The 19,948-nt window shown below is 34.3% G+C and overlaps 1 protein-coding gene across 2 annotated transcripts in view; it reads left to right on the top strand.

Moving 5' to 3' along the window:
* Nucleotides 1-19,948, top strand: part of LOC141446896 (uncharacterized) — a 57,061-nt gene that overhangs the window by 1,009 nt on the left and 36,104 nt on the right. The window lies entirely within an intron of this gene.

Genomic DNA, 19,948 nt, shown 5'->3' with positions numbered 1-19,948 from the left:
CAGTGTTTTTGTGTTTACTGTTTTTAGAATAGTGTAATTTTAATTTTAATTTGAATGTAGGCCCCTCTTGATCTTGAGCCTAACTAGGCTGAAGCCTAGGAAAATCCGGCCCTGCTTACAAGTGTTATTTAAAAAATTGTCTGAGAAAAAAGCACTTAAATTTGTCATTTTAGTGCGACGTATAATTTTTCTTATTTAAAATATTAATGAGTCTTAATTAAGGCAATTTCATTGGTTTTTATAAATCGTAGCACGCATGTTTATTTCATCTCCTAACGGTTTCTGACCGTGTTCGGTGTTGAGATAACAATTTCACTTATGTTTCTTTCTCGCACTACTCAGCAAGTCTGAAACCGATCCGGGGTAGAAATAAACAAGCTTGTTACGACGAATAAAATCCACGATATTAACCAACACTGCGGAATCCCTCACCACATTTTAAACAGTTTTTGTTCAATTGTTGGCATCTGGTGCACAAGTTTATACACTTCAAATATGATTGAGGAGTTGAGGAGTGTGACTATTATGAGCTAGAGTTCGCACGACTCATCAACTATCTTTGTAGAACCAATGAGTATTGTTTTTTTTTTTTTAAGTAAGTGTTGTTTAGGGTATGAGACCCGTTCATAACTTCAAAACAGTTGGGGCGGGTGTTGGTTCTTGAGGTCAAAAGCGTGGCTTTGTAAATGGGAGATCCCTAGAGATTACATTTTATTTGTTAGAAAAAAATAGTTTATAATAATGTATGAGCTTCTGCCTCCCGTCCATGATACCTAATTGTTAATTGGACGTTAAGCCCCGCCTGAAAAAATTTGTGATTACTTTTCTGAAAGTTACCTTCTGAAAATTCACATTTCCGGACACGCCTTTTACTTCAATTTTGTTACGTTCACTGCCTATTAGATCCTGGTCAATTCCATGTAAAGAAATGGATCTATTCAATAAAAAATGACACTTTAAAGATAACCCTAACAACCACTACTATCATAGGAATTGACCAATCCATTTTTTGTTAACGTTTTTTTTATTCGTAGCGTGCTTATTTATTGTAACCCAGTTCGGTTTCGGAGTTTCTTCCATCCTCAGAGGTAGAGTAATCAGTTTCATGAAGAGAATCTAACTTCCCAGAACTGCGAACCTAACTGCATTTTCAAAAATTGTTTTATTTATTTGTTGTAATTTCACGTATCCTAGAATTGGCCTTAATAAATTTTTCCTCGATATATGATAAAAGTAAAAGTTCTATACAGGGTGTATACGGAGGAGTGGTCGAAACTTGGGGAGGTGATTCTACAGCTCAAATGCTACAAAAAATATTCTCTTCACTTTGGCCCAATTCTCAATAGTGTCCAAGATATTTGCATTTTTAACTTTTCCGTCGATATTCGCGTTTTCCACCATAAAAACGGCCGTAACTTTTCTATCCCTTATCCTACATCAAATCTGCTTATTCCAAACGAAAGAGCATTAAATTTTCTATAAATCTGCTTAACCCAGAGCCTCAAAACGTTTCTTATAACAATGAAATTTTTACTTTAATGTCTAAACATTTCGTTCTCGATGATTTTTGATAAAATTTTCAACTGCATTTTTTCAATAGTTAATGAATCAAGGAATCACATAATTTCAGAAAAAGTTGCGCATTTATTGAGCTTCAAGATCATATGGATTTTTTTGGTTTTTAATAAAACCCTACCCCGAACAGAGGGGTGTAAATGCAGAAAACTGGGATTTTGCGTAACCGACTTTTCATTACTAATTTACTCAAATCTCAATTTTTGGAGAAGGAACAAAAAGAAAAGTAACCATTTTAGTTTTTCACAATTATTATTTAATAAAACGGAAGTAAAAAATAAAGTAGCAATAAAACGCAGTAGTTGACTACAATTGTTTCTGCAACTTATTTTAATGACTAATGGAGGTTTTTTTGATCAAAGTTAATTAATAATAATTCCAAAATAAAATGGTTATTTTCTTTTTGTTCCTTCTCCAAAAATTGATTAGTTTTGAATTATTATTAATTAACTTTGATGAAAAAAACCTCCATTATGCCATTATTGATCAGTTGCACAAACAATTGTAGTCAAGAAACTAAAAATTTGCCACAATTCTTTCCCACTTCCTTGTTTGAATAGTTCGAACGATTTTTGTAGCAATTTTAACTAGGCACCTCCCTATTGTACTTTTTCACTTCTGTGTTTTATTGCTACATTATTTTTTACTTCTGTTTTATAAAATAATAATTGTTATAAACTAAAATGGTAAAAATTGATATTAGAGTAAATTAGTAATGAAAAGTCAGTTCGCAAAATCCCACTTTTCTGCATTTACACCCCTCTGTTCGGGGTAGGGTTTTATTAAAAACCAAAAAAATCCATATGATCTTGAAGCTCAATAAATGCGCAGCTTTTTCTGAAATTATGTGATTCCTTGATTCATTAATAATTGAAAAAATGCAGTTGAAAACTTTAACAGAAATCATAGAGAACGAATTTTTTTAGACATTAAAGTAAAAATTTCATTGTTATAAGAAACGTTCTGAGGCTCTGAGTTAAGCAGATTTATAGGAAATTTAATGCTCTTTCGTTTGGAATATACAGATTTGATGTAGGATAAGGGATAGAAAAGTTATGATAGATTTTATGGGTGAAAAACACGAATATCGACGGAAAAGTTAAAAATGCAAATATCTTGGACACTATTGAGAATTGGGCCAAAGTGAAGAGAATATTTTTTGTTGCATTTGAGCTGCTGAATCACCTCCCGAAGTTTCGATCTCTTCTCCGTGTACACCCTGTATACGCGGGAATAGAGTACAAAGAAATAACTGGTTCCGTTTAAAATCTAAAAACACTTTTTAAAAAAAATTCTTACTTTCCGGTTAATTGCTAATTTCCTGCTAGATATTGGAAGCACACGGTTCGATACTTCACCCATTTCTTATGAGAATCCGATATTTCTTTTTAAATTAGTTCGGATAATTTAAAAGTTTGAAATCTCTTTGGTAATTTTGTTGCTTAGAATTTTCAAGAAACCCATTTTTCTAAATTATTTATATTCCTATAAATTATTTTCTTTTAATTAAAAAAAAAAAAAAATAATTGATATCAAATAGACAAAATAGTAGGTTAGTGAAAAACCAATCAAAATTCAGCTGGCCGATCTTAATGAACGCTGCCACGTAGACTGAAGAAGTAGTTCTATAATAATTTGAAAGTGTAAATTTTAATGTGACCTTAATAAATACTATATATTCATAAATAATAAACCTTTTTTCTCTATTGTTTTTCTTAATAGCTGTGCTCTAATAATTTCTATTATTATCTAAGGGTGGGGGGGATCCTCGTTTTTTTTTTAGGATATCCAACAGCCTTGAAAACATCCTTGGCATTGGTCGCGTGAATTTACCAAATAAATTGTTGTTAATAGTAATCAATTAAGTTATTGGTCGTAATTAATAGTTAAGGACTGTTCTTAAAAATCAACTTTGATGATGATGACACTTACAGAATATATTGTTAAATTTTATTTGATTACAGATAAATATATTTCTTTGACTTTGAAGCAGAATAGAAAAACAACTTTGTTTTTGAGTTATGTTGACCGCCTACTTTAAATTGACAATAATACTCGTACAAAAAACTAATCTGTTTCTAACTACATCTTTTTTGTAGCTACTGAACTTCAGTTTATGTATTTGCGGTGAAACTCAATATTTAACAGTGCAGGGTATACTCGTATGTGCATATACAGGGTGTTCATTTTAAGGCGGCTCAAATGCATTTCATGCTTAAACGGTTAATCTGAGCAAAAAATGGTAGAGGAAAAATTTGTTGCCCGTCACCTCTAGTTTCAGAATATGTGACTTGATTTTAGATTCCTGCTCGCATACGCGGCTGACGCGCGACCAAAAAGGAGGGTTCGCAGTTGACCCCCATTTTCATATACACAGTTTTAAAGAGTGTACAAAGTTATATAAGAAACCGGAAACCACAATTCGATATCTTCAAAATTAAAGGTGCTAGGCCATTTCAAAATCTGCTATTTATTAAATCATATTTCAATTTTTTTAACTTGTTATCAAAAGAGAAAGAAGAGCACGCGATAGGTCATTTTTATGTATTTTTTCATCCCCTTTCTACTAAAAATATTGCCAAGGCAGTAAAGCTAGTATTTTTCTTATAATCGGGAAATAAGTTGTTTTCCTAGTGATTTTTCTAAGAAAAATCAAATGTTAAGAGCTTTAGATGTTCTCAAGCAAACACAACATGGCAAAAAATTAATTTTACTTCTGTTACAAAACAAGAAGGTTTAATAATTATTTGGTAATTTTGGGAGAGTTGCGTTTAATTACAAAAAAAAAATTGGAATCCTCCAGCTAAATATTTAAGTGATCAATATCTTTCATGTAAAGGATCAAACTTATTCTTTAATTTATCAAATAATGCACTTTACGCAGCTTGTGCAGCATGTTCTATGCCTTCAAAGGTGCCTCCTCTGGCTTGCAAGCCAGGTTAGCCAGGAAGTTATCAACTACTCTCTGTATCTGAGGAGGCACCTTTGAAGGCGCAACTCTCTCAAAATTACCAAATAATTATTAAACCTTCTTGTTTGTAACAGATGTAAAATTAATTTTTAGCCATTTTGTGTATATGCTGGAGAACATCTAAAGCTCTTAACATTTGATTTTTCTTAGAAAAATCACTCGGAAAACTACTTATTTCTCGATATTAAGAAAAATACTAGCTTTACTGCCTTGGCAATATTTTCAGTAGAAAGAGGATGAAAAAAATACATAAAAATGACCTATCGCGTGCTCTTCTTTCTCTTTGATAACAAGTTAAAAAATTGAAATATGATTAATAAATACCAGATTTTGAAATGGCCTAGCACCTTTAATTTTGAAGATATCGAATTGTGGTTTCCGGTTTCTTATATAACTTTTTATACTCTAAAACTGTGTATATGAAAATGGGGGTCAACTGCGAACCCTCACTTTTGGTCGCGCCTCAGCCGTGTATGCGAGCAGAATTCTAAAATCAAGTCACATATTCTGAAACTAGAGGTGACGGGCAACAAATTTTTCCTCTAACATTTTTCGCTCAGATTAACCGTTTAAGCATGAAATGCATTTTAGCCGTCTTAAAGTGAACACCCTGTATATGTATAATAAAAAAATATATTTTTAGTTAGGTATTTTACTGTCTCAACTTATACTTGAATTATCTGTGAATCTTAGAACCAAAATAAATGCCCATAAAGTATACGTAGTTGTTCCGTGATGCACAACTGTCTGTATGTTCATTGATTGAAATATTCAGGAGAATGAAGTCATGGTCGTTGCTTAAGTATGGTAATATTGGACAGCACAATAGAAAGTAATCTCTCTTCCCGTATTTTACCTCACTTCTGGTTCAGTAACATCCGCTCGCGTGTATTTTGCTTCTTTTTTATACACAATCGAGAGCAACGCCATAAAAAACACTATGCATTAATATTCATTGTAATGGGTTTTACGATTTTTGTTTATGGCTAATCAAATTGAAAACATCAGATTATTTTGTAGAGGAAGTTATCTTGGAATAATAGCCTGAGAATAACCTTCCGGTGATTTATTTTTAGACAATACAGGGATTTTTTAGACAATCGGAAAACAAAAGGTTACTGAAACTATGTTAAATGATGTCACTTTGTTTGTCGGCCGGAAATTATCTTCGTAAGTCCTTATTGTAAAGGAAATTTTGCGATCTTAATGAAAATGTCTTTTGACTTCTTTTTTTCTAGGTAAAGTATTGAGTTTTGGGACAAATATTCCAAACTAAATACTCCGGAATAGTCCTTTTGAGATTAAAAAGTGGTAGACTTTCTTGGAACCCCCACACTAGACTTAAAAGAGCAAAACTGAACAGATTTTATGGACTACTTAAAAGACTATTTAGACGATAGATCAAAACTCTCTCTGGACAACAAAAGACAGATTTATACTTCTATTTTGAAACCCATCTGGGCGTATGGAATAGAGCTTTGGGGTTCAACCAAGCGCTCTAATCTCCAAAGGATTCAATCTCTACAATCTAAAATACTTCGAACTATTGTAAACGCTCCATTTTATGTCTCCCAACCTGGACTATACACACTGACCTTAACATTCCTTTTATCGCCCAAGTTGCTAAAACAAGATACAGAAAACTCCACTTCAACCTGCAATCTCATATAAATCCTCTAGCTCAAAAATCTTTCTTCTAGAACTCTTACTGATAACCCGGACAAGACGTCTTAAAAGACAGTGTGGCCTCGTAATCTCCTCTCCAGTGAAGGGAGTGACTAATAGTATGTTTGGGAGTGTTACCACTGTGGTAACTTATCCACTCGTTTGCTTCATTTGTTATCGGTTATCACGGTTACTTATAGCTCTAACGCGCTGATTGTAGCATAAATAAACGCAAAAAAAGAAGTGTTTTTTACTAAATCTGTTATTCTGTTTTAGTTCAGTCCCCTCCCACCCTAATTCTATAAAAAGTTTTCTAAATTTTATTTCTTAATATAGAAGTTAATTTCTTTTTTGGGTGGGCTGGTGTAAGACGGTGAGACAACACATTGTAACAGTGGTTTTTTAGATTTTACTCGGCGGGACGGGACCCACGCCCCACGGCAATGCAGCCACCAAGAGGCTTATTGTGCCTTCCCTTGAGTCTAGTAGGTGAAACCTCCCCTTCTGAGAAGGTAGAGGGCTTTCCCTACCAGTTCCTTCTGCGCTACAATCTCCCTTGGTCTCAAGGTACCAAAGATTTCGTAGCGCAGTCTCTCGAGTGCAACGCAATCGAATAGCAGGTGAGAGGCCGTTTCTTCCTCTTCCTGGCACAATCTGCCCAACAGTTCCGAGCTAATAAGCCCTATCTTGTGCAGGTGCTTCCTGAACCTTCCGTGCCCTGTGAAAATAGAGCCTGTAATCGTAATCTGATTCCTGCCCAAACTTAGAGTCACTTTGGTTCTTTGTTTGCACAGCAAGGGCATAACCCTGTTGCTGTGTTTGACCCCAGGAAGCCATCACCCAGTACTTTTCATGTTCTCTCCAGATTCAGTCTCTGAGAGCCTCACGAACTACACCCCCTAGTGATCCCCAGGTCATTGACGTGTAAACAATGGAAAAGAAGACGGTCCCGTCCCCAGTGTGAGCGTGTGGGTAAATATTGTTGGAGTGTGTGTTCAGCAAAAAGCAAAATGGCCGAATGTTCAAATTCCGGAAGTTGCATGTTAATAAATAGTTTTATTTTTTGGAAGAGGACCAAACCATTTTCTATAAAATTGTATACTCGTTCTTTCACTCTCTATTCGCCAAAACATTTCGACACAGATGTGTGTGCCGTCATCAGTGGCTGAAATGATGGTGAAGGTGTTTACTAAATTTAAGCATGATCCTGAGAATCGTATCTACATTTAAGGAGCCATAATTGTTCAATTTCACTAAAAAAAAAGTTGGATTATTCCAAAAATTATATTTATTTACTAAATTTGGTACCTAAAAAAAAAAAACCGTTCGCTGAAATAACCAGAAACTGAGATTCCAAAATAAGCAACGCTGAACTACAATTAAACGCTATCTAATGACACTTCTAATTGACTTTAATCCTGTTACTGCCGGAAATCAGGTCAACCATTAATCTGTAGATGATTATTTTCTTCTTATTGAGATCTTGGCGTTTAAACATTTTTCTCAGACAAGAAAGTTCTCTTATCTCTAATTGAATATTGTACGACTAAATAAAAACAAAAACAAGATATAATAGATTTGGCAAATTGCTAATAATTATAACTAATAAAAACTAGGTCATAAGATTAGGTTAAATATTCCACCTTTTTTTTTATTGAGGTATTTCCGGACACTTCAGTTGTTTTGGTTAAGTGTAACGACGAGTGTATATCTCTCTTCGTACGCTCGCAGACTTGTTTTAATGGGGGTTTCCCCTATACTTCTTACTTAATACATTTGTGCTATTCCGGCATTCGAGAATTAAACATTTCGAGACCTCCTTTTTCTTTTGCGCTCGATATTTTATTTTAAATTATTATCAATCGTGAGTTTATTTTATTAAAACTGTCCGGTAGGACAGTTGTATAAGGGTTGATCGTCAAAAACTGCACGAAAAAGCGTAACGTTGAAAAACACCCAACTTTGACAATTTTTTTCTCTTTTTCTATAAAAGATAAAATTCCCAAATTTTCTTTAAAATATAGGGCAAACCCTCCTTTATAACTGTAATTTTTTTGCAACAACCTAGATCTGATAGATTTTGAGAAAAAAGTTGCCGAAAATGTGCAAAAACGGCATTTTCAAAAATTGTTGTTGTTCTTCTTCTTCTTCTTCTTGTTGTTGTTGTTGTTGTTGTTGTTGTTGTTACCTTTTTTGTAAACTGCGTAGCGCCTAAACGCGTGAACCGATTTTCATGAATGAGGTGTCATTCGATTCGGAATTTTATGTAGATGTGCCTTTTGGGGGTCTCGTCGCTGTACATCGAATAGGAGAGGAGTTAGCCCCCTTTATGTAAGCCCCCTCCAAAATTATTATTACTAATTACTCTGTAAATCTTGGCCCGATTTTGATAAAATTTGGTAGGATGATAGGGTTAGGGCTCCCCTACATAACATTAAAGCGACGATCTAATCTTACACTTGTTAAGGGGAAGTATAGCAATCGTTTCAAATTATCGACACGTGAACTGATTTTCATGAATAAAGTGTCATTCGAATCGAAATTTTGTACAGATTTGCATTTTAAAAGTCTCGACGCTACGCCTCATAAGGAGGGGAGTTTGCCCCACCCAAGTAAAGCCCTTTCTAAAACTATTATTACCAATATTTCCATAACGCTTAGTCCGATTTTGATAAAATTTAGCACGAAGAAGTGATTAAAGGTCCTCTACATGGCAGTGAAGTGCCATCATGCTCTTACACCTACTAAGAGGAAGTCTTGCAACTGTTAAAATTATCAATGGGTGAACCGATTTACATCAATGAATTGTCGTTCGATTCAAAATCTTTGCCTCTTTGCCTTTTTGGGAGAAGTACTGTATTCGCAGTTTGTTTTTCTTACTCCTCTTAAAAGGAAGTACTGAAATCGCAGTTTAATTTTGCTAGTTACGTACAAATACCTTCCTATTTTATTCAAAACGCTTTCTCAAAAAAATTGTTATTGAGGATGGCAACTATAATCATTCTTTATAAAGATCTCTCCAGTGGTAGTTACAGTTCCGACTTAACACCTTTTCAGGTTATAATGATAGAATTGCTTATTCCAAATTTTAAACAAATCTGTAAAGCAGATATGTAACTTCGCAAAATAGACAAAAATGAAAATCTATCCAAAAGGTACAAAAATCTCCTTAACAAAAACTTACAGTTTTAAAAGTTAAGTATAAGGGTTGATTAAACGCCAAAAGGTACACAAATCAGCTAGTACCCAACATTTCATTCATGCTTAGTTCATATAATTTAAGTAATTTTGCTGCATTAACTTTTCCTTCACATTTTTTAGAATTTATTAGATATCACAGACCCTTATGCTGGCCAGTTCATTCATAATATTATTTTGTTATAATTATGATAAGATGTATATTATATCCGTTTTTAAATAGGTACTTTATTTTAACTCTATTCCGAATTATTCTTCGGATTTAGCTTTAATTTGCCCTTTATTCTGAGATGTCACATATATACGATATATGCAAAAGTAGAAAAAGACAAAGTTAGAGTCGGCTACTGTTTAAATTTGAATCACGGATTTAAAAGAATATTTCAGTCTTGAATTCGTCTTACCGAAATATTCTGAGCACAAATAACACACAGTTAATAACAAGTAGATTATTCAACATTATTTATTCATTTCTCAATTGTAATTTAATTTAGACCCCCTAATTTTACTTATAGTAAAATACTGGAATAATTAGATGTCCTAAACGTATGCATATCTCATTTATTTTATATTACATGTATACAACATTGTGGGAAGAACACCTAGATTGAGAATGTAATTGAAGAAAACCATATTATTTGCGATAAAGCCAGATAATTATTACCTTTAATTATAAACGTTTGGCTACTACATAAAATAACAATTACTTTAATCGAAGAATGAACTTAAACAGACGATTTAAAAAAATAAATAAAATAAAATAAATAAATAAAATAAACAAAATCATTGATGTATGTTGATGTAAGCATTTTTTCAAAAAGTTTTTGAATTTTTTAACCTGTAATTAATAGTTTGATTATTATAGATTAATATTAATAGATATTAAAGTCAATCTACAGTGCTACTTGAACAAATATTTTGTAGATAAATATGGCCAGCATAAGGGTCTGTGATATCTAATAAATTCTAAAAAATGTGAAGGAAAAGTTAATGCAGCAAAATTACTTAAATTATATGAACTAAGCATGAATGAAATGTTGGGTACTAGCTGATTTGTGTACCTTTTGGCGTTTAATCAACCCTTATACTTAACTTTTAAAACTGTAAGTTTTTGTTAAGGAGATTATTATTATGATTATTTTTATTGGAATTTACAACTGCAATAAGCAATGTTCTGCTAAAGTTGAAGAGTTGAAGAGTTCGTGTACCTTCAACTCTTGGTCAATACCTCCAATATCATTTCGCAGGAGATTGGCAAAAGAATAACGATAGCAAACAGATGCTATTTCGGTCTGATCCGATATATGAAGAGTAGCCTGATCTCTAGGAACACAAAAGTGAGGCTATATAAAACATTGATTCGCCTAGTTTTAACGTACGCCTCTCATACATGGACTATTCCCAGAGTCGATGAGAACAGGCTCCTGTTCTTTGAAAGAAAAAACCTTCGAAGGATTTTCGGGCCTATGAAGGAGGGAGATGTGTGGAGAAGGAGACGAAATAGGGAGCTGTTCGGAGAGGTGGATTTGGTACGTGTGATAAGGTCGGGAAGACTGAGCTGGGCGGGGCTTGCTGCGAGAATGGATGGCGGCGGATTGATTCCCAAAAGATCGCTCGAGATGGAGATAGGCGTGGAAAGAGAGGAGTAGGCAGACCAAAGTTGAGATGTGAGGATGGTATCATCAGTGACGCAAGAAACCAGCTAAAGGTGAGAAATTTGAAAGCGGCTGAAAATGACCGGGAACTATGGAATTAGACTCATTGGGGAGGCTAGGACCCACCAAGGGTTGTAACGCCAATTAGATAGATAGATAATAAGCAAATGTGGTACCTGATAACAAAAATCAGTGAAAATCACGAGTGGAGAAGGCACCCAGTGATGTCACTCCAGTAACGTGCTTTGCTCTCACGATAAGAGAAGATCACGAGAGGCCATCTTCTCTTCAATCTCCTTACAGGATTACCTGGGTAATGTGGAGGAAGATAGGTGTTCTATGAGAGGGTTAGGATGGGCTGCTGTAGAGGAATGAAATTTGAGAAAACGAGTGTTAGCAAGATCTGTAATGAAAGGGATTTTGAGGTCATTGTGGATGGTGAGGTTAGATACATAGAATGGAGCGTCAAGAAGTTTTCGAAGTAACTGGTAATATCTGGAGGCGTACGGTGAGTTGGAACGGTTTAGTCGATCCCTACATACTTCGATGGGCCGTATGACCAAATAGGTCGCAGTAACAGTAGATATAAGAGTCCTTTTGTTATTTAGGTTAAGTTTCGAACGTTTGTCCAAGTAGTCTGGTGAGAAGTTTTGTAGCGTTGGTTAGTTTCTTGTCTTTTTGAGTCTAGTCTGGGGGATTCCATTCAACCGTTTGCTTCTAGGTGCAGTCCAAGGTAGCGTACTTTGTTCACAGTATTTTTAAAAAAATATTACTGTAAAGTGCTTGCTGTTCTTGCACTAGCTAGGTGGGGCTTCCATAAGAAAATATATGAGCACTTAGGCTCCACAGGGTCCCAATTTGGTCCCCTTCTTCCACATAGTATATTAATTAAATCTCGTCTGGATTAGATACAGAATTACTTACTAACAATTTTGCAGAATTTAGGGTCGGACAGGTTTTTTTAAAAATTGCATTCTGTTTTACTCGTCCTTTCTTTTCCTATTAATTACTTCCGGATTTTCCTTAGAACAACAGCATGTTCGGCGGCTGTTGATCTCTAGTTTTAATCTCCTTAACAAAAACTTACAGTTTAAAATGTTAAGTATAAGGGTTGATTAAACGCCAAAATGCACACAAATCAGCAGGTAACCAACATTTCATTCATACTTCATTGATATTATTTAAGTAATTTTACTGCATTAACTTTTTATTAAATTTTTTAGAATTTATTAGATGTCACAGACCCTTATGCTGGCCAGTTCATTCATAATCTGTGACATCTAATAAATTCTAAAAATGGGAAGGAAAAGTTAATGCAGTAAAATTACTTAAATTTTTATAACTAATTATGTTGATATTACTCACCTTTTATTATTATATCAAAAAACTTATAATGAATGAAATGGCCAGCATAAGGGTCTGTGACATCTAATAAATTCTAAAAAATTTAATAAAAAGTTAATGCAGTAAAATTACTTAAATTGTATACTTATAGACTGATTCATTAAAATCAGTTCGCACATCGATAATTTGAACGAATGCAGAACTTCCTCTTAGTACGTGTAAGAGCATGATGGCACTTTTTGAGTCCTGTAGGGAAGCTTTAACCACTTCTTCTTACTAAATTTTAGCAAAATCAAACTAAGCGTTGTAGAAAGATTAGTAACAATAGTTTTAGAGAGGACCTGACCGGCATGGGGCAAACTTGTCTACTAAAGATACTTAGCGTCGAAACTTGTAAAAAATGCAAATTTACTTCACTTTTTGAACCAAATAACACTTCATTGAAGAAAATAGGTTCACGAAACGATAACTTTAAATGATTACAAAACTTCCCCTTAGTAGGTGTAAGAGCAGAACGTCGCTTTAATGTTATGTCCCTATCCCTTTCATCCTGCCAAATTTCATCAAAATTGGCCCAAGGGTTGATCGTCAAAAACTGCACGAAAAAGCGTAACGTTGAAAAACACCCAACTTTGACAATTTTTTTCTCTTTTTCTACAAAAGATAAAATTCCCAAATTTTCTTTAAAATATGGGGCAAAACCTCCTTTATAGCTGTAATTTTTTTGCAACAACCCACATCTAATAGGTATCGAGAAAAAAGTTGCCAAAAATGTTAGAAATAATAATTTTGGAGGGGGCCTTACATAAATGGGGCTAACTCCTCTTCAATTCGATGTACAGCGTCGAGACCCCCAAAAGGCACATCTACATAAAATTCCGAATCGAATGACACCTCATTAATGAAAATTGGTTCACGCGTTTAGGTGCTACGCAGTTTACAAAAAAGGTAACAACAAGAACAAGAACATTTTTTGAAAAAGCCGTTTTTTCTCCATTTTCGGCAACTTTTTTCTCTAAACCTATTAGATCTGGGTTGTTGCAAAAAAATTACAGTTATAAAGGAGGGTTTGCCCTTTGTTTTAAAGAAAATTTGGGAATTTTATCTTTTATAGAAAAAGAGAAAAAAATTATCAATGTTGGGTGTTTTTCAACGTTACACTTTTTCGTGCAGTTTTTGACGGTCAACCCTTATACAACTGTCCTACCGGACAGTTTTAATCACATACAGTAGAAGATTTCACTAATGAAACTTCAGATCTTTTTTGATCTTCTACAAAGAACAACAACAACAACAACCACAAAATCGTTTTAGCCACCATCTTCTCAGAACTCGATAAATTCAATTTATTTGAAAGTGTTGTAGATTTGGCAACCTCTGAATTGCAAAAGTTCGCCTCCATATAGAAAGGTAATTTTTAAAACATCTTACTTTCGCATGACATGAACTACTTTTCTTTTTTTTGTGGCGGTTGTGAAACCATTAATAAATCTAGAAACATGTACGAGTAAGATGGAATTATGCAAAGAGAATGTGTTCCAAGTGAAAAGGAGAAGGTAACCTTTAGAAAGGTTAAAGATAAAGAAGAAAGTTAGGGTAGGTTATATTGATTTTGTAAAAATCGATTAGTGAATTATTAAATTCAAGAATTTCTGTATAGAATTTATATTTTAGCTATTTTTGTACAAATCACGCTGCATATCCTTGTTTATCAAAAGTATTTCGACTTCTTCCTGTTCCCCCTTTTTTTAACTGTAGGAATCTCGTGTTTCCTTTACGCTACGAACATCTTGCTTTACGAATATCGTAATGTTAATTATTGGGTGAGAAAAAACAGAAAAACAGATTGCGCAGTCGCAAAGCTTACGCGCACATGATCAAACATGTATATTTTAAAATCGTTTAGCAGAGAGAAAGGTGGGGATCTAGGCCAACGAAAGTTCTAATCACCTGGTGTTTACCTGACTGAGCTCTGGGATACATGCACACCTTAGAATCTGTGCCACCACACGCAATGTCCGACCGTTAACTAGACGTTTTTATTGAAAATAAACTTTACAATGTTATCTATCTTAGAATGACGGGCATTATTTAGAGGATTTAGACAATAATATTCAATAAGAAATTTTATACAGGGTGAGCCATTTAAAACGCACCAATTGCTAATAACTTTTTAGGAAAGAGGAATTTCGAAAAAACCCACATGTTTTTTTCGGTCTAGTTTTCAAATTTTCCAACCCCGATGCTGTATCTTTATTTTTGGGGGAGTTAAGACTAAAAACCCGATTGGGGTTTCATAAGGACCGCTGGTTTTGACAATGATTATGAAAACTACTTAAAAAACTGTGAAATATGCCATTAATCCCGTTTCGATATCCCTAATATTTGTCGAGATATTTAATATCAAAGTTACAATTTTATCTGATTCGTGAACGGTTTTCAATATTAATTTTCCACCAGAAATACACTTTTTGGGAGGTCCTCTGACTGCAAAAAATGTTATTTGTGCCGCAAAGTAAAAAAATAATAATAATTGTAGATTTTAAAACATTAGTGTAATGAAATGGTTTTGGGTGAATCAGGGATAAATTTGTTTCATCATCAAATAAAGGAATTATCACATCATTTTAATGCACCACGTATGCAAGGTTTCTCGACCTATGATTGCGGTAAGAATATCTTCCCAGGGATGGGCGGGTGTTGGTCTAGTGGTCATGAGCGTGGCTTTGTAAATGGAAGATCCCCAGTTCGAATCCGGCGTATGACTACATTTTATTAAAAAAAAGTATTATGATTATTTAATTAATAATAATGACTTCATATGCGGGATTGGAACTGGGGATCTCCCACTTACAAAGCCACGCTAATGACCAGTAGACCAACACCCGTTCATCCTTGGTAAGATGTTTTTACCGTAATCGTAGGTCAAGAAGTCCTGCAAACGAGGTGCATTAACATGATGTGATGATTGCTTTTATTTGATGATAAAACAAATTTATCCCTGATTCACCCAGAAACCATTACATTACACTACATGTTTTAAAATCTACAATTATTATTATTATTATTATTTTACTTTGCGTAACCAATAACATTTTTTGCAGTCAGAGGACCTCCCAAAACGTGTATTTCTGGTGGGAAATTAATACTGAAAACCGTTCACGAATAGATAAAATTGTAACTTTGATCTTAAATATCTCATCAAATATTAGGGATATCGAAACGGGATTAGTGGCATATTTCACAGTTTTTTAAGTAGTTTTCATAATCATTGTCAAAACCAGCGGTCCTTATGAAACCCCAATCGGGTTTTTAGTCTTAACTCCCCCAAAAATAAAGATACAGCATCGGGGTTGGAAAATTTGAAAACTAGACCGAAAAAAACATATAGTTTACTTCGTGGGTTTTTCGAAATTCCGCTTTCCTAAAAAGTTATTAGCGATTGGTGCATTTTAAATGGATCACCCTGTATCCATAGGGTGATATAATAGGTGCATAATGGGGTGACCTTTTAAAATATTAACCTTGCGGGTTCACATAAAAGTGATCTTGAAATGCATTGGAAATTTCAAGAAATCATGCACAGAGCTTTCTCTTATTGCAATGGAATTTTCTTAAGTTAGTTAAATTGTACTGATGGAAAGCGATGTCGCTATTCGCTCTATATTTCCCCCTCCACATTCACTTTTTACTTATTTTAATAGCATTACACGCGTCAGATTAATTTTATATTAACCCTATTTAGAAAGCAATAAAACTATTCGAAATAAACACTAACTTACACAGATGTCACCTTCACTTCACATTATCTAGCCATTTAAGTTTATTACAGGGGAAATAGTCCGCTAAATGCCACCCACAGTAATGCCACTACAATTTCCTTTATAATAATCAAGTATTATGAATCAGCTGGGGGATGTTATTATAACGCTTTTGTTAAAGTCTACTTCATAATGTTCATTTTATTGTAATTTTAGGCGGGGGTGGGAAGGGGAGAGGTATTTAGAACTGCCTTTTTATGACAATGTTTTGTTTTTTACTTTCTCTGACCGGATGTAGGCGTTTTGATTTTACCATTAGTAAGGCATGTTGCTGGTGAATGTGCTTCCGTTTGCGTGTGTTAGCGTAGCGTGATGTTTTTTTTTTAATGGATAAACGGAAACCTAGTATTTCTAGTTGGGGGGGGGGGAATATTGAATCAGACCACTCGCACTTCCGGTCTGCTATTTTTCTTTAAATTAGGAAAATTTTGATTATCCATTTTTAATTCAGATTAAAATTCAGAATGTAATGATAATAATTACATTGACGGTGAATGGAGGCACCGAAAGAACAAAGAACCCGACATAGTTTCTTGTATCAAAAAAGGCAGGCTTGAGGTGGTGGCTTGGCCATGTTGAACGGATGCCCCATCACCGAGTTCCTAAAAAAGTACTATATGGACACCCGTGGGGGGGGGGGGGGCGCAAGACGTAGAGGTCGTCCCAGGATAAGATGGTTAGATGACGTAGAAAGAGATCTGCGAAAGGTGGGTGTTAGAAGATGGCGTCTAAAAGCCGAGGATAGGGAAGAGTGGCACTCTCTCTTGAATGAGGTCCAGCTCCTATTATAGGACTGTAGCACCATGGGAAGAAGAATGATAATAATATAAGACAGAGAGAAGGGATTATCTCAGCGGATAGCGCACAGAATTCCCACCCGGAAATCCCTATTCGAATTCAGCTGTTGGATCCTTAGATTTTCTCTTAGGAGCTTCTAACTGTCCTGAGGCTCAGCTGTGCATTTAAAAAAAGCTCTGAGCACCAATAAGCTTAGGACGTTGATGCGCCTTTGATTAACAAAAATCAATAAGTAATCATATCAATGCTTTAAAATGTTAGTTTAGATTGAGAAAAGAAATAAAAGAAAAGAACTTTACAGCTTAAATAAACTTCAACTTAGGGTTGTTGATAAATATGAAGAATGAAATGAAAATAACATAATATTAATAAGAATAACGAGAAAGACAGACACAAATACAAAATAAACAAGTAACAAGAAGAAAATAAGTAACCAATCAAAATAGAATTACTTCTAAGTAAGAATAGAGAGAGAGACAGTTAGAGAAACAGACAGAGACGGAGTTATTAAACATAATTTAATATCCTTAACTTTCTACAAAAATACTTGTTATTGTTCTGAGTACATATTCAAATTTTATCTGTATCTACAAATTTACTGACTACAATAAGAAAATAAGAACTATTCTTATAATCGTATTAAGATTATTTAATAATAAAACCGTTGAACTAGAAAGAATTCCCATCTAGCATTTCCTGGCATATTTAATGAAATTATAGAAAAGAATAATATTGGAAGATTTAGCCAGATAATGGACAAATAAGAAACCCAGAAAGTAATGGGTACATTCTTCCAGGAAGTGGACAAAACATCCTCTCTGGTTCCCAAATTGGATGAATGGGTTCAGGTTAGCTAGCCGTTCCACCCAAGGAGAGTAAGTTTAAAGAACACTTCTTTCATTTCAAAGAGATGATCCCAGAACTGATCCTTTAAGTTCTGGTGGATATTTGCAATCAAAAAAGGGGCAAGACTGAAGATCAGGTACAATTGAAAGATATCTCCCACCAGAATAGACGAGTTTCCCTTAAAACAAAAAAAATCACCTGAAGCTGAATATGCTCCAGAGTGACTTGATTCTCCACTGAACTCACTCAGGTGATAAGTCTTAACATAAACCTTGAAATGACACGCTAGAAGCATGGCCAACAATTGAAATTTTCCCGTAAAAATTACTCATATAGGAGTCTTTTTCGAGAAAATTTCTCAAAAACTTGAAAAATTTGTTCAGTTATGTGCTATTGCCGGTCAGCCAATTTTTACGTAAACCTTATTCTCACATCCGCCTTATGGCCCTAAGCGAAACCTCAAATCAGAACTTAAGATTTTTTTTTTTTAAGTATTTTTTCACTTGCATTGGATTTGCATACATAAGTGCATCTATAAAATTCGTAACAATCACTTTTCCGTAGTTAGTAAACGTGTAAACCGATATTTCCGGCGACAAGGTCCGATTTCAATAATTGCATTTTAAGAGATATACAGGAGAAAGTAATAATTAAGAGCTAACTTTAAAGCTAAACGTCAGAAAGGAAGTAAAACTTTACATTAGTTTTTATGACTCTGAACAAACCTAGAGACGGACATAAAATAGAGAAATAACTAACGGATAGCCACTAAAAGTAGTAATAGAGTGATCATGTATTATTTATAATACATAGATTAATATTAGTTAGTTGTGGTTATAATTAAATTCTATAACTGCAGTTATGTTCATTGTACAGGGAAAATAGTTAATTTAGGGCGCACGATATTATGCAATGTCTCTGTTCAGCTGCCGTTAAATTATCATCCCAAGTTGATATTCATTAACGGAAAGACAGTTTTAAGAAACGGTTCCTTTATCTGTACAATCTGTGCTGCTGTTGTTACACTATCATGTCTACTGTTCCATAAGTTCTACCACTTCTTCACTTTGATTCAAGAAACTTATTTACTATTACTGTAAGTGGAGAATTATCTATCTGTCTAAGGCGCTTTCCAGTGCAGAAGCACCCGTACCTAGTCCGCAAAGCTTCTGCCAGATACTCACACAGTCTTTGTTCCATTGAGGTGAGGGTAATCTTGGAGATCGTCCAGCCAACGCAAGAGAATCCTTCTACTGCGGCGAGCTCCTGCGGGTTGATCATTGAGGAGACTTTGAAGCAGTCTCTTCTATTCCATTTTTTTTCCCCACATGATCTCATACCAGCGGAGGTTTATACAGGGTGTTCATTTTAAGACGGCTCAAATGCATTTCATGCTTAAACAGTTAATCTGAGCGAAAATTAGTAGAGGAAAAATTTGTTGCCCGTCACCTCTAGTTTCAGAATATGTGACTTGATTTTAGATTCCTGCCCGCATACGCGGCTGACGCGCGACCAAAAGTGAGGGTTTGCAGTTGACCCCCATTTTCATATACATAGTTTTAAAGAGTATAAAAAGTTATGAAAGAAACCGGAAACCACAATTCGATATCTTCAAAATTAAAGGTGCTAGGCCAGGGGTCGGCAACCTATTTTAAGTAGAGAGCCATTTTTCCTTAAATAATTTTAATAAATCTTACCAAGAGCCGCAAGGATGATGGTGTAAACAACTCTGTAGATCATTTGTAATCTCAAATTATTACTTTATGATATTCAATAACATATAAATGTTTTATATATTTACTTTTTACATATTAGAAAGTAAATAAACAAATAAATAATAACTAAACCTGTGTTTGGATGAAAATATTATATAATTACGTACTTTATTTTAATTCAATTTCAAAATTATCACATTTAAATTCATTTTTGAAAAAATATCTTTACTTTAATAAATGAACTTTTCATTTGTTTCATTAAAAATTAAAATATACAATATATTTTGGACAGGCTGAAGAGCAATACAATTTGGATAAAAGAGCCGCATGCGGCTCGCGAGCCGCGGGTTGCCGACCCCT

The sequence above is a fragment of the Rhodnius prolixus genome, unplaced genomic scaffold (assembly GCF_049639745.1).
Source record: "Rhodnius prolixus isolate KJV_2025 unplaced genomic scaffold, Rpr scaffold_7, whole genome shotgun sequence".
Classification (NCBI taxonomy): Eukaryota; Metazoa; Arthropoda; class Insecta; order Hemiptera; family Reduviidae; genus Rhodnius; species Rhodnius prolixus.
This window is presented reverse-complemented; position numbering and strand designations above follow the sequence as displayed.